Here is an 11920-nt window from a genome sequence, read left to right on the forward strand (position 1 = left end):
GAAAAAACAGAAAAAAACACCACCCACAACAAAACCAACCCTCAGCCCCAAGATAAGGTGTTATAATATGGAATAGTGGAATTGGGAGTGAATTTACAACCGAGGCGCATTTAAATGCTTCCAGAAGAAGCACTTGGATGTTGGTGAGGGGAGTCACATCCTGCTAATGACATAAACAAAGAATTCCAAGTTCATGGTGAAAATACCCCTTGAACTCCAAAAAACTTACTGCCATAAATAGGGAAGGAGAACTAAATCTTAAAATGGGCCAACACGCATGGGCATGGTGTAACAATAGGCTCAGAACAATTTTCAGCAAGAAGCCAGCAAACAAAATAAAAGTTTAAATTATCCAAGTGTTAGGACAAGATATCATACTTGCTGCGAACACTTAGAGAAAAGGTACAGTCTAAACTCTAAAGTTATTGCAACCTATGAAACTATCACAGGCCACATGAACCTTTGTATAATCTAAGTCCAAGATAAAGTACAACTCTCAAAATCACCATTTTCCATGGATAAGAGAATCAATGGGACATGACTTTGGATGTGTATCATTTCTGGTACCAGTTCCGCAACAGGTGCCCAGAAAAGTACTCTGTGCTGCTCTCTCCAAAAAAGCTGAGACAAAAAGCATAACTTAGACATCTTAGAATTGGCTCCAGCCTACAACATTTCTGGCCCCGTAGTCCGAATGAAGAGCAATTGCTTCTTTGATTAGAGAGAGACAAGGACAGCAACAGCTCATAAAACACAAATTTAGGATCGATATATAATCTGTCATAAAATGCATTAGCAATTCAAGATTACATGACATAAATTTTGAGCTTCAAGTGCTTGAAGAAGTTATATGTCCATATCATAACATACCAACAATCCCATAAATTTTCCAGCGAGTAAACTTTGTAAGGATTAGTTGAAGTCTTTATTCACTATATCTTACATTGGTGGTTCTATAGCTTACATTGAAGCTCTATAGCTTACATTGAAGACTCAATTTGCACGACTAGATACGTCAACAATTGGTGGTTCCAGTAAAGGCCCATTCTGCTCATGTTTTGTCTGTGGGTTGATTTACCAAAAATTAAAGAAAACAAGATGCTGTCTATGACGAATTGTAAATACAAAAATGAGAGCCATAGAAAGTTCAAGATATCCACATAAAGAGTCTAGACTTTTCAAGGCTGATTTGGCAGAGAATTCCAGATAACTCGTAACAGATTAAAAATAATAGTTGGAAGAACACAATCCGAAAAAAAAAAAAACAATAAATTTCACAAGTCCCGATCATGACAGTTTTTTAACTATCTTACCACAAGATCAAGTCCGCATAAGGATGCCATAGGCCCTCCCATAGAATGCCCTGTCACCATGACGTTGATGTCTCCGTATAAATCCTTGGCTCTTATAACAGAATGCAAAATACCAGGTCAAATTGTCATATTGTGATAAGCATAATAAAATCCATGATGAACCTAAGCAAATATCAATAGAGTAAGACTGTAACTCAATCCAAATCAGAAGTATCCATAGGTTGCAAGAGGCTTATCATCTCTAGAACGCACCATGGCACTAGGCATGCCAGGGTAGTTTATGTCGAGCCGTTTCCAGTAGAGATCTTCAACCCAATTCGGTATGATGTAGACATAAATAGAAGTAAGCAATAACTGAAAAGCTCAAACGACAAAGAGAGGTGACAAAATTTTTCATAGAACAAAATTAGTAAAGTATGTGATCTCCTTATGACTCCATCTAAAATTACAAGCACAAAACTTTCGTGTCTCGGTGGAAACAATTCGCCCTTCTCCCTTTTATGGACGGCAGACCCATGCGCCTTGTGTACGCATTCACTGGAGGCTGCTCTTATAAGCATAAACTTTCATCAAATCCTTTGCGTGTCAATTGTTAAGGGGAAGAATTGCTAAAGTTAACATGCATACCTACGTTCTTGAGTACCTCTGAAAGCTAAAACCATAGCATTAAGGTCCTTGGCCACCCCAACATATGCCTACAGGTATGTATGGTTTAGAAATAGAGACAAACAATTAGATGCATTTCAGACATAGAGGCATCACAAGCATCCAAATAGGCCACTGTAACATGAATTATATACCTATAAGCAGTACTGAATGTCAACTATCAGTTCAATGACTTCAAATGCCTGCTTTCGTATAAAAAAGGCATCAATAACCAATTTAGAAGCTCATAAGACAAGGCAGCATATGCCTACAAAATCTCATCTCAAGAATTGGCCATTTAGTACTGAGGATCTATTCTTTGCGCAGCCTTAGCGACATTGTCATATTAAAACATATCAAATTACCTTGGTCTTTCCATCACATCTAGGACACGTCCAACTAAAAAGTTTTGTCAAATCTGACATGTAAAACTGCAAAAAGCACTGCATCTAATTATAATTTTATTGTTTTGAAATGGGGAAACCTGAAGGGTAATAACAACAAGCTCTAGGTAAATGCGAAAATCTTTATAAAGAACACCTATGGCAGATGCATATTCTACCAATATAGTGGCAAGAGTGTGATTGTAAATAGCTTTATGAGCCTGGGACCTCACTCTAAGTTCTGCCTTTACCAGTTGAGAAATTTTCAGATAGAAAATGCGGCCACAAGCTCATTCAATTACAAACAATGAAGCAAGTTTCTTATGTCTCTTACAAGCTATTTTGACAAATCAAGTGGGGGGAGCACTTTAAGAAAACATCAACTCATAACAATATTCAGTATGTTTTTGCAGTCCTTCATGAACAGAAAGAACTATAAATTCAATGCAATGCGATGAAAGGGGAATAAGTAAACAACATATGGCTCCTCTTTCATAAAGCTTACTCCATTGAAACCTACAAGCTCCGGTCCATTACTCGACTAGAGAAAAGCTGAATAGCTGATAGTCAATCACTGTGAGCACTCAACATATTTTATCCCTAGAGTAGAAACAGCAGGATGAGATTTGTATCGAACAAATATAAGGAAATTCAATAAATCTGACCATGTTCTAGGTGTAGCATTGATCCAAACTCAGTAATCTAACGGCTTAACAGAACCAACCAGATACAACTTGATGCTCGTCAGTTATATGCTTTGAAAACATCCAATTGTACAACACAGGAATCACATAGATATAGTTTGCCCCATTCAAACAGGCACTACAGCTACACAACATAGTCCACGATTTCCCCCAACCCTGAAATGCCTAATTCGCCAAATTCACAATACAAATGTCCAAGCTCAAAACCAACGTACTCAATCCTAGAGCCTGTCTATTTGCACCTTATCACAGTCAAAACTCCCATCCGAATTAACTCATAGGATTAGAGCAGCAACTGATGCATGAACGTGAATTGAAATTACCTCTCGCCCCACTTGCGGCAATCAAGCATGTCAGGAAAACCATCACCCTCAACCGCCACCTCTTCCACTCCATACTTTACGAACTTTCCTGATTTGCCCTCGGGATCTTCTTCTGTTGGGGGCCATATTCGGTGTCAGATTTGGTGATTTCGTGGTTTACGTGAGGGCACTGACGGAAGTTTTGCTCAAATCGGGACGTTGAGAAAGGCAGCGCGGCGATTTCTTGTTGTGTTTTAGCCCGAGAGAATGAGACGTGCTTTTTGGACAAATTTGGGGTTCTTATGATGTCTCCACATTAGCACTTTGACTCAGCTTGGTTCAATCAGTTGGTTCAATCTTAGAATTTTGAAAAATACACTAACATTAACGTTGATATTGTTTATCTGTTTCTTGATATTTCTGGAGGTATATGAAAACGCAATTACTCCGTTGTGCTCGCAAGCTTCTCGAGTCAGATATACTCAAATTCAAGGTCAAATAGATCAAATAACCCGAGTTATTTAAAATTGAAAAAAATATGTAATTAGACTTGAGTGACAGGTGAATTGAGCTTAATTGTGAATTCTGGAAGCCACTTCTCTCGAGTTGAGAGAGAGCTCGAAAAGGCGACTTGCTATTATGTATCAATTTGCAAGCACACTTTACATTGAACCGGATTTAAAAGTTTCTATACTGTTTTAGATAGACGTACCAATAGTACAGTGAGTCAAGTCATTTTCTCTAAAATTTACGAACAATTTATAACGTGAACACATTTGGAACTGATCACCATCGTATAAAGTTTATGACATTGTCATCCCATAATTGCACGATTGCCTATACGACTCGTACGGTCACGAAGATTGAATACTTTATGTGTAAAAGAATATGAAATTGGGCCTTTTCAACGGCTATGTGTGAACTCAAAAGAGTTTGTAACCTCAAACAACAAAAGTCATAAATGTACGTTGGGATAAGGACACTAGGAGTGCTATAACTTTCGTACGGCGCTCATTTGAGTGCCATAACTTTTTTTTTCGCTCACTTAAGCGCCACTTCCAGCAAAAAAAGATCACTTGAGTGCTACTTTCAGCAAATCGTTGTACATGGCTTTTTTAATTAAATTTCCATCCGATGTGGATTTTTTAATGTTATTTTATTTTATTTTATTGATTTATTGATTTTTTTGAATTTTTCTTTTTCTTTATCTTTTTTATTTATCGTTTTCTTTCTTATTTTTCCTTCTTTTTTTTTTTCAAGGTTGGCGAGGGTCGCCGGTGACCCTCGCCGGAGGCCTCACCCTCGGCCAAACCAGCCAAACATGTCGTGAGTGATTTTTTGACCAACTAGTGTTTTGGGAATTTGATACCTCGTATGGAAAGACTTTCAAACTTCTAACACATCAATGAGGCTACGATAACAGGCTCATACACATACGGGCGAACTGAAAAGCAATGACTCAAATTTGAACATTTGAGGGTATGAATATTTTATGATAACATCAAGAATGCGCACTTGTACCAACCGTCCTTCCTACTCTTTTGTGTATTAAAAAGGGAAAATCGCAACTCATCGTGGGTTGGGCGGCGAGGCCAAGTCGGACCACTCCCAATCCTCGAGCTGCCAGTCTAACTCGCGCGCAAGCCAATGCTGGCTTCAATTCCCGCTGCGGGAAACGAAAATACATTTCCCCCACTCTGACTGGCGGGAAGATTCATTGGAGAGGGCAGTCCAAATAATGATGCTGCTACAAACCATGGAGCAGCGTGAACAGCGAAATGATTGAATAAAATGATGAAACAAGTATAAGAAAGCTAAAACAAGGTCCATCACGTATCCTTACTAGCAGATGAATTTACCACTGGATATCTCGGTTAGTACCTCACGGTGGACATCACACGAGCAAAAATATTGTAAGAGCTACTGGTGCGAACTTTGGACTAATTGGTAAGCGGCGCATGATTTCGGGGAAAGTTATGTCGACTACTTTGCCAGACATTGACTTTGTCTGATTCGCATGCTGGTTTTAACCAACAAACATCAAGATCGAAGGGAAAGGGGACATGAATTTCTGCCTTAAAAGGATTGCTGTGTGGCCTCAATTCAGTTAGATCAGGTGGACCTTTCGATGTGAAAATGGTGCTGTCAGATGGTAGATTTCAGGTACCTGTGACTTTAGAAAGATTGATCCTAGAGAAATGCAAAATCTTGGTTCAGATTGATAGGTCTAATGGTCAGTTGCAGCACTCAGTTTTATTAAATTTGAATTTGTGCAAACCTCTACAAAGGAGCCTGGTAAAATGGAATGTTTTAAATGCCTAATTTCAAGGATTGAAGAGTACAAATTCTCAGTGACTATAAGACCTTCAATCAGTCACCTAACTTCCCTATCTAGTCCTTGAGAAACTGTAAATCAGACGCAACTAGACTCAATCTGGAATTTGGAATCACTTGATGAATTGGATCTGTCGAACAAGGGCCTGGTATGGAAGATCAATATGTAGTACAATATGGAAGCTGGAAAGGCTAGAGGATGCAGAGCTTAGTGAAAATTTGCGAATAGATATTCCAATGATATCTGGTGATATTCATCTTGTAAGATCTTGAAATTGACATGTTCTGAGATACACCAAGTACCAAGGCTCCCAGAAAGTCTTTTTGTCTGCATATTCATACCAAGTTTATGGTAATTCTGGGCGCTCAAACTTGAAATGCTAGAGAGATTTGTCCTGGGAAAGCCAAAACTCTCTTCACCCAGTTGTGGATCGGTAGGTTAAACAAACTGGAGTCCTTAGAGTTGTCCTCTTCGATAATGAACCCCTTCTCACCAGATATTGCGCAGCTTTTGAATCTCAAGAGACTTGAACTTTCTAGTGAATGTCTGCAATGCCTCCCTAGACTTCCCTCGAGTTTATCGTCCATATGTATAGGAGATTGCTCGTCAATGAGACATAGATAGGCCTATCAAACTGGAAGAAACGGTCAGAATTTGTAAAAGAGTACTGTACATTAAGAATTTGTAAAAGAGTATTCATACCGAGTTGATGGCAATTCTGAATGAACTCAACCGACTGAACAGATTGGCTGAGCTGAGTGGCTTGAACAAACTTATGGCTTTTCATTTACATCATTGTGGTAATCTGGTTTACTGGAATCGTTGGAAAACTTGTGGATCTTCTCCGGCAATTCTATACTTAAGTTTCCTAATGTATCAATGTGGAAGAAACAAAAACTGATGGGCATACTTCAATCTGTGTTGCCTGATCAAACTCAGCGAACTTCTGCAAACGATTAAAAAAAAAATGGAGACCTGCTCTGTTGAATACTTCTTTTCTGATAAGAAGAGCTTCCCATTATGTATAGATATCAATTAAAAAGAGATCTATGTAAATTTTCTTTTCATGTGCACTTTGCAATGTTGACTTGCGATATAGTTTTGTAACTGCATATACCCTTGTTCAGATCTTCTCTGTTTTATTTTGGTTTACAGAAAGTTCCGATCCAGAAATAAAGCTCCAATCATTCCCCCGGTTGCCATAACAATGAATCTGGTCATCCTATGATGTGATTTAATCATAATAACGAGTCTGGTAAAAAGGTCGTTCTTTTTCAACAACCAAATGAGCAAAAAATAGTTCATACACGAGAGTTGAACGAGGTTCTAAGCAAACCATGGGTTAATCTAGTATTTGAATTGATAGAATGTGAGTGCAGATTAGTCCCACAACATATTCTATTTTCTTGCACTCCAATAATGTGACATCCTAAAAACTGGTCCATTTGGGATTTATAAAATACTGAGTTTTATGAAATGTACTCGTAGTGAATTCTCGCCCAGAACTGATCATTCCTAGGATACTAACTATTAGGGATTTAAATTCGTACGACTAAAGGAAATTCGATCGTGAATTGAATTTTCGACCATGAAATCATTGAGGAGATATTTTGAGCCACTGTTGGCCGATCCAAGGATAACTAGGGGGTCAGTTCGCCACTGTCATAGTAATGGATCGCGGGTGATTCCGCCGGACCACGAAATGACTTGACGAATTATCCTGAACCTATACCGAACGATCGTACCCCTCGGATCTAGTAATTGATCCTTGCGATTTTAATGATAACCGAAGTCGTCACGAACCGAATGAACTTGTATGTGACCTGAATTATTGTCAGTCACGGGTCGAATATGTGAATTTCCCCAACAAGCCGCCGTTAGTTTGAGAAACGCTCGGGTTGCGTTTAGTAAAATTTAATTATTTAATTTAGCCCAAATCAGACACCGAAAAAATTTGGAAGTCACAACGGGACGTTAGGACGACGTTGCGGTTGTAACGTGCAATTTTGGATATGCCCGAATCTTTCAGAAAAATTCAATTTCGGCAAGAAAATGGGAAAGTGACCATTTTACCCTTGAGAATTAATAAAGGGTTAGTTTTATGGGCAAATGGCATTTTGGTCATTTTACCCTCAAATTCGGAAAAGACAATTTTGCCCTTGGACTTTTTGAGAAATTCCAAGTATACCCTTGGATATTTTTGGTAAGATTCGATCTCGGCCGTCGGTTTCAAGATAAGATCGAATGTGGACCGTCAGATGAAAAGATTAGAGAGGGGCATTTTGGTAATTAGCCAAAAGTGGGTCAAATGTCACTATTTAGGTCCAAGACCATTCTCTCTCCACCATCTCTCTCTCTCTCTCTCTCTCTCTCCCATTCGGCTCATCTCCCCCCCCACCGAACCGCCGATCGCCCCCCTTGCCCGTACGCCGGCCGCCGCCCGTCTGCCCGCCGGAGCGCCACCTCGCCGTCGCCGTACCACACCATCGTCGCCACCGTCCCACACCGCCGTCTCTCTCTCTCCCTCTCGGTTTCTTCCCCTTCGGCCGTGAACCCCGCCACGACCACCGTGAACCGTCGCCGTCCGCCCAAGCCGATCGTCGCCCACCGTGAGCCGTGCCACCGTTCGCCGCCGTCCCCGTCGATTGCCGCCTTTTTCCGTTCTAGCCGCATGAGTCTAGAACTCGGTAAGTCGTGCCCTAAACCCGACTTAGGATATTGGGTATCGACGGGTAATTTTGGTTGAAATCGGATTTATTCGGGTACGGGATTGTATGGATTAGGAGTAAAATCAATTGGTGGGCCTAGGATTGAATTCGGGAAAATTTTATTGGAAATTTTGAGGACAACAGTGGGCTGTGGTGACTGTTCAGTGGGCTGTGATGGGCCGATCGGGATGCAAATTGGATTTTTAGAACCGGCAATTAATTGTGAGAAAGTGCCGTGAAGGGCCGGAATTGATTTGACACCGTTTGGTTGGAGAAAAACGGCAAATTGTGTGTTTAATGTGTGTTGGAACTGCGACTGAGTTGTGGTGATAAAATTTAGTGCATGGTTGTGTAATTACATGATTGTAATATGCTTGTCGGGTGCACGCTTGGGCCAGATTGATTTAATTATTAAAATTGGCCATGTCAAATGCTGAGTGACCATTGTTTTGTGTGTGAATTGATGTGTGCACGGGCCACGTGTGATTGGCCAGTTGAGCATATGTATGAGTAAGAAAGAAATGTGGTATGACATGTGATCGTGAAAATTGTGCCGTCCTGAGGCGTGTACTTCAACGCGGGACGATGCCCGGTATTACCGGAAGACTGCCAAGCCTGAGGCGTATACTTTAACGCGGGTAGTGCAGTAGGTGGTAGATGTTGAGCTTGAGGCGTGTACTTCAACGCGGGCAAGAAACATGGCTTGAGGCGTGTAAGTTAACGCGGGCCCTGGAGTGTTGTGACAAGTTGGTCGCAGTGGACCTGAGGCGTGTACTACAACGCGGGTCACTGGCGAGAGTTGTGGAAAAGAGGTGATTAGACCGGAACGAATGCGTGAAATGTGATTTGAACATGCCTGTGACTGCATATGATGAGACTGTGACTAACGTGCATGTAGCACGCATGATAAGCCCTGGTAAGAATAATTGATGTGCCTGTGTTGTGCTGATTATGTGTGTGAATGCGTGTTTTGTCTAATTGTCTGGAGGTACGTGATAGCCTAGGTGGGGTTTAGGGGTGTACTTACTGAGATGTAGTCTCATGGTTGTTTCAACCAATATTTTTAAGAACCCCGACCTGAGCCATGAATCCTCCGCCACCGCCACCTGAGCGTTTTGGGGTACCGGTGCACACCGAGAATGAGGTTGCAGAATTTCCTATGGGTGATGGAATGACCTGGATTAAGCACACTACTACCATTTTTGTAGACGTAGGACTACCCTTATGGGATACCCATGTTTATACTACCTGGTTCTTCTAGGATGCAGCAGGGGATGAGTTCGGGCCCGTTAGGGGTTTTGATGTCCCGTTTGACTTGGTTGGAGATTGGGACCCATCTGCCATACCCCTTATAGATGGAGAGTTGACTAGTGCGGAGACTAGTTTAGCTCAGTCTGGATTGCATCCAGCGCCCGCTGCACAAGGATCTTCAGGGGCTAAGCATGAACCCGAGCCCGAAGCATCGCAAGCTGAAGATGATCCAATGGACATAGATTTAGAACCGATCCCCGAGGAAGAACCAGAGGAAGTGGAACCCGAGGACGAACCTGACGAGCCTGAGGAGCCCGAGGAGGAACCGGAGTATGTACTCCCGTATGAGCAGTATATGGATCCTAACTACGTGCTGGAATACAACTTCTTTGATGGATTATGGGAGGAGGATCAGAATGAAGTTCCAACCGAGTCGGGTGACATAAATCACCCGATTGAGATTGAAGCAGAGCCAGAATCCTCAGAGGAACAGACCGATCGGGAGAGTTCGAATTTAGAAGACGAGAAGTCAGACTCAGAGTGGATGCCAAGCAAGGGGCGTAGGGACTAGTGTAGGGGTTAAGAATAGGAATTTTGGATGAGTACCATTTTTGAGGTTAGAATACCAGGTCATCGAACCCTTTTCGTTATCGGTGGTTGATAGTAAGGTGTGCTTATGTAAATGGCGGTTGTAAATTGTGAATATTTTATAAGTATGATAATGGAATCGAATATGTGTATTCTCCCTTAATCTTTCCCCAGTTTTTCATTGTCCGAGTTAATTGTGGTTTCCGCTGTGGATTTAAATCTCTGATGATTATAATTGAGGTCGGCGATAACCCTGGGATGTCGCATAAATCGACCAGTGGAGGGTGTCGTGCTCTCGATGGGTTCGGGCCGTGACATCCCTTTTTAAATTGGTATCAGAGCAAGGTCAGGTCGATCTAAAACTGGTCGAAGTTTGGAGTGATAAGGAGAAGAGATTCTGGGGTAGTATTTAGGGAGACCCTAGTGAGTAGTAGGGCAGAATGAGCTACACGTGCCTCTAGATTGTGGTTGTAATTGATTGAGTGAATTGATTATTGCGATGATTGAAATGCAGGTGCGTCTGGACCTGAGGTAAGTGTTCGACTCTTGTGATTGTGATTTCGTGATTGGTAGTGAGGGATTACCTGCTGAGTGAACTCTTGTTTTAATTCACTGCCTAGAATCAGATTAAGCTAGTTGGCCTAGATCGCTAATTCCTGAGTGGAATTGTAGCAGGTAGGAGAGTGGTAGAATTGTGACGATGAGCAGTGAAGGAAGAGGCGTAGGAAGAGTCCCAAGAAGGGGCGTAAGTAAAGGAACAAGGGGTAGAGGTCGTGCTAGAGCTAGAGCCATAGACGATCTTGGAATTGGTGCACGAGCGACAGATAATCCTGGAGTTGTTACTGAAGCTGCAGTGGATCCCCGAGTCGATGTTAGACCTGTTGAGGATCCTAGAATGGAAGCTGTTATGAGAACATTGGAACAGATCGGAAATCTGTTAGGACAGCAGACTCAGGAAAGAGCTGCTACGATTGCCCAAGCTGCCGAGGCCGCTGTGGCCGCTGCTGCTATCAATAATAATGAGAACCAAGGACAGGGGCAAATGAATGTGAATAGGCCAATGCACCAACTGGTAGAGCAGTTTATGAAGTTAAAACCGCCTAAGTTTTCTGGGAAAGGTGACCCTGAGGCTGCACCTCGTTGGGTAGAAGAACTTGAGAAAGCCTTTGAGGTGCTGGAGTGTACCGATAATGAGAAAGTAATTCTGGCGGTTTACCAGTTGCAGGATAACGCGAATGATTGGTGGAAGGCCACTAGAGATAGAATATTTCCGAAAAGTACAGCCCGGACTTGGGCTGCTTTTACTGAGAGCTTTTATGAAAAGTATTTTTCGGCTAGTGCCAGGGAAAGAAAGTTAGTCGAATTTATGAGACTCCGCCAGGGCCAGATGACAGTAGATCAGTATGAGGCGAAATTTGCGAGGTTGTCTAAATTTGCGCCGAGAATGGTGGAGCATCCCAAGGATAAGGCGCGAAGATTTCGGGATGGATTGAAGGCTGACATTCGCAGCCAGCTATTATTGGTAAATCTGAGGACGTATGAGGAAATATTTGATAGGGCCCAAGTTCTTGAGCGAGATCAGATGGATGGGGCCGCAGCTTCTGGATCGAGGTTTACCCCAGGTAGGGATAATCGTAATCTTGGGAAGAGGCCGATGGCGAGCAACAGACGTTTTATTCCTCCTATTAGAC

The 11920-nt window shown here is 41.9% G+C and overlaps 1 pseudogene; it reads right to left on the reverse strand.

Annotated features, from left to right (window-relative positions):
* Positions 1 to 29: 29 nt before the first annotated feature.
* On the reverse strand, positions 30 to 2337 carry LOC115662996 (uncharacterized; annotated as a pseudogene).
* Positions 2338 to 11920: the final 9583 nt, after the last annotated feature.

The sequence above is a fragment of the Syzygium oleosum genome, unplaced genomic scaffold (genome assembly GCF_021117445.2).
Source record: "Syzygium oleosum isolate NSW1041296 unplaced genomic scaffold, Sole_v2.1 Sole_v2.01, whole genome shotgun sequence".
Classification (NCBI taxonomy): Eukaryota; Viridiplantae; Streptophyta; class Magnoliopsida; order Myrtales; family Myrtaceae; genus Syzygium; species Syzygium oleosum.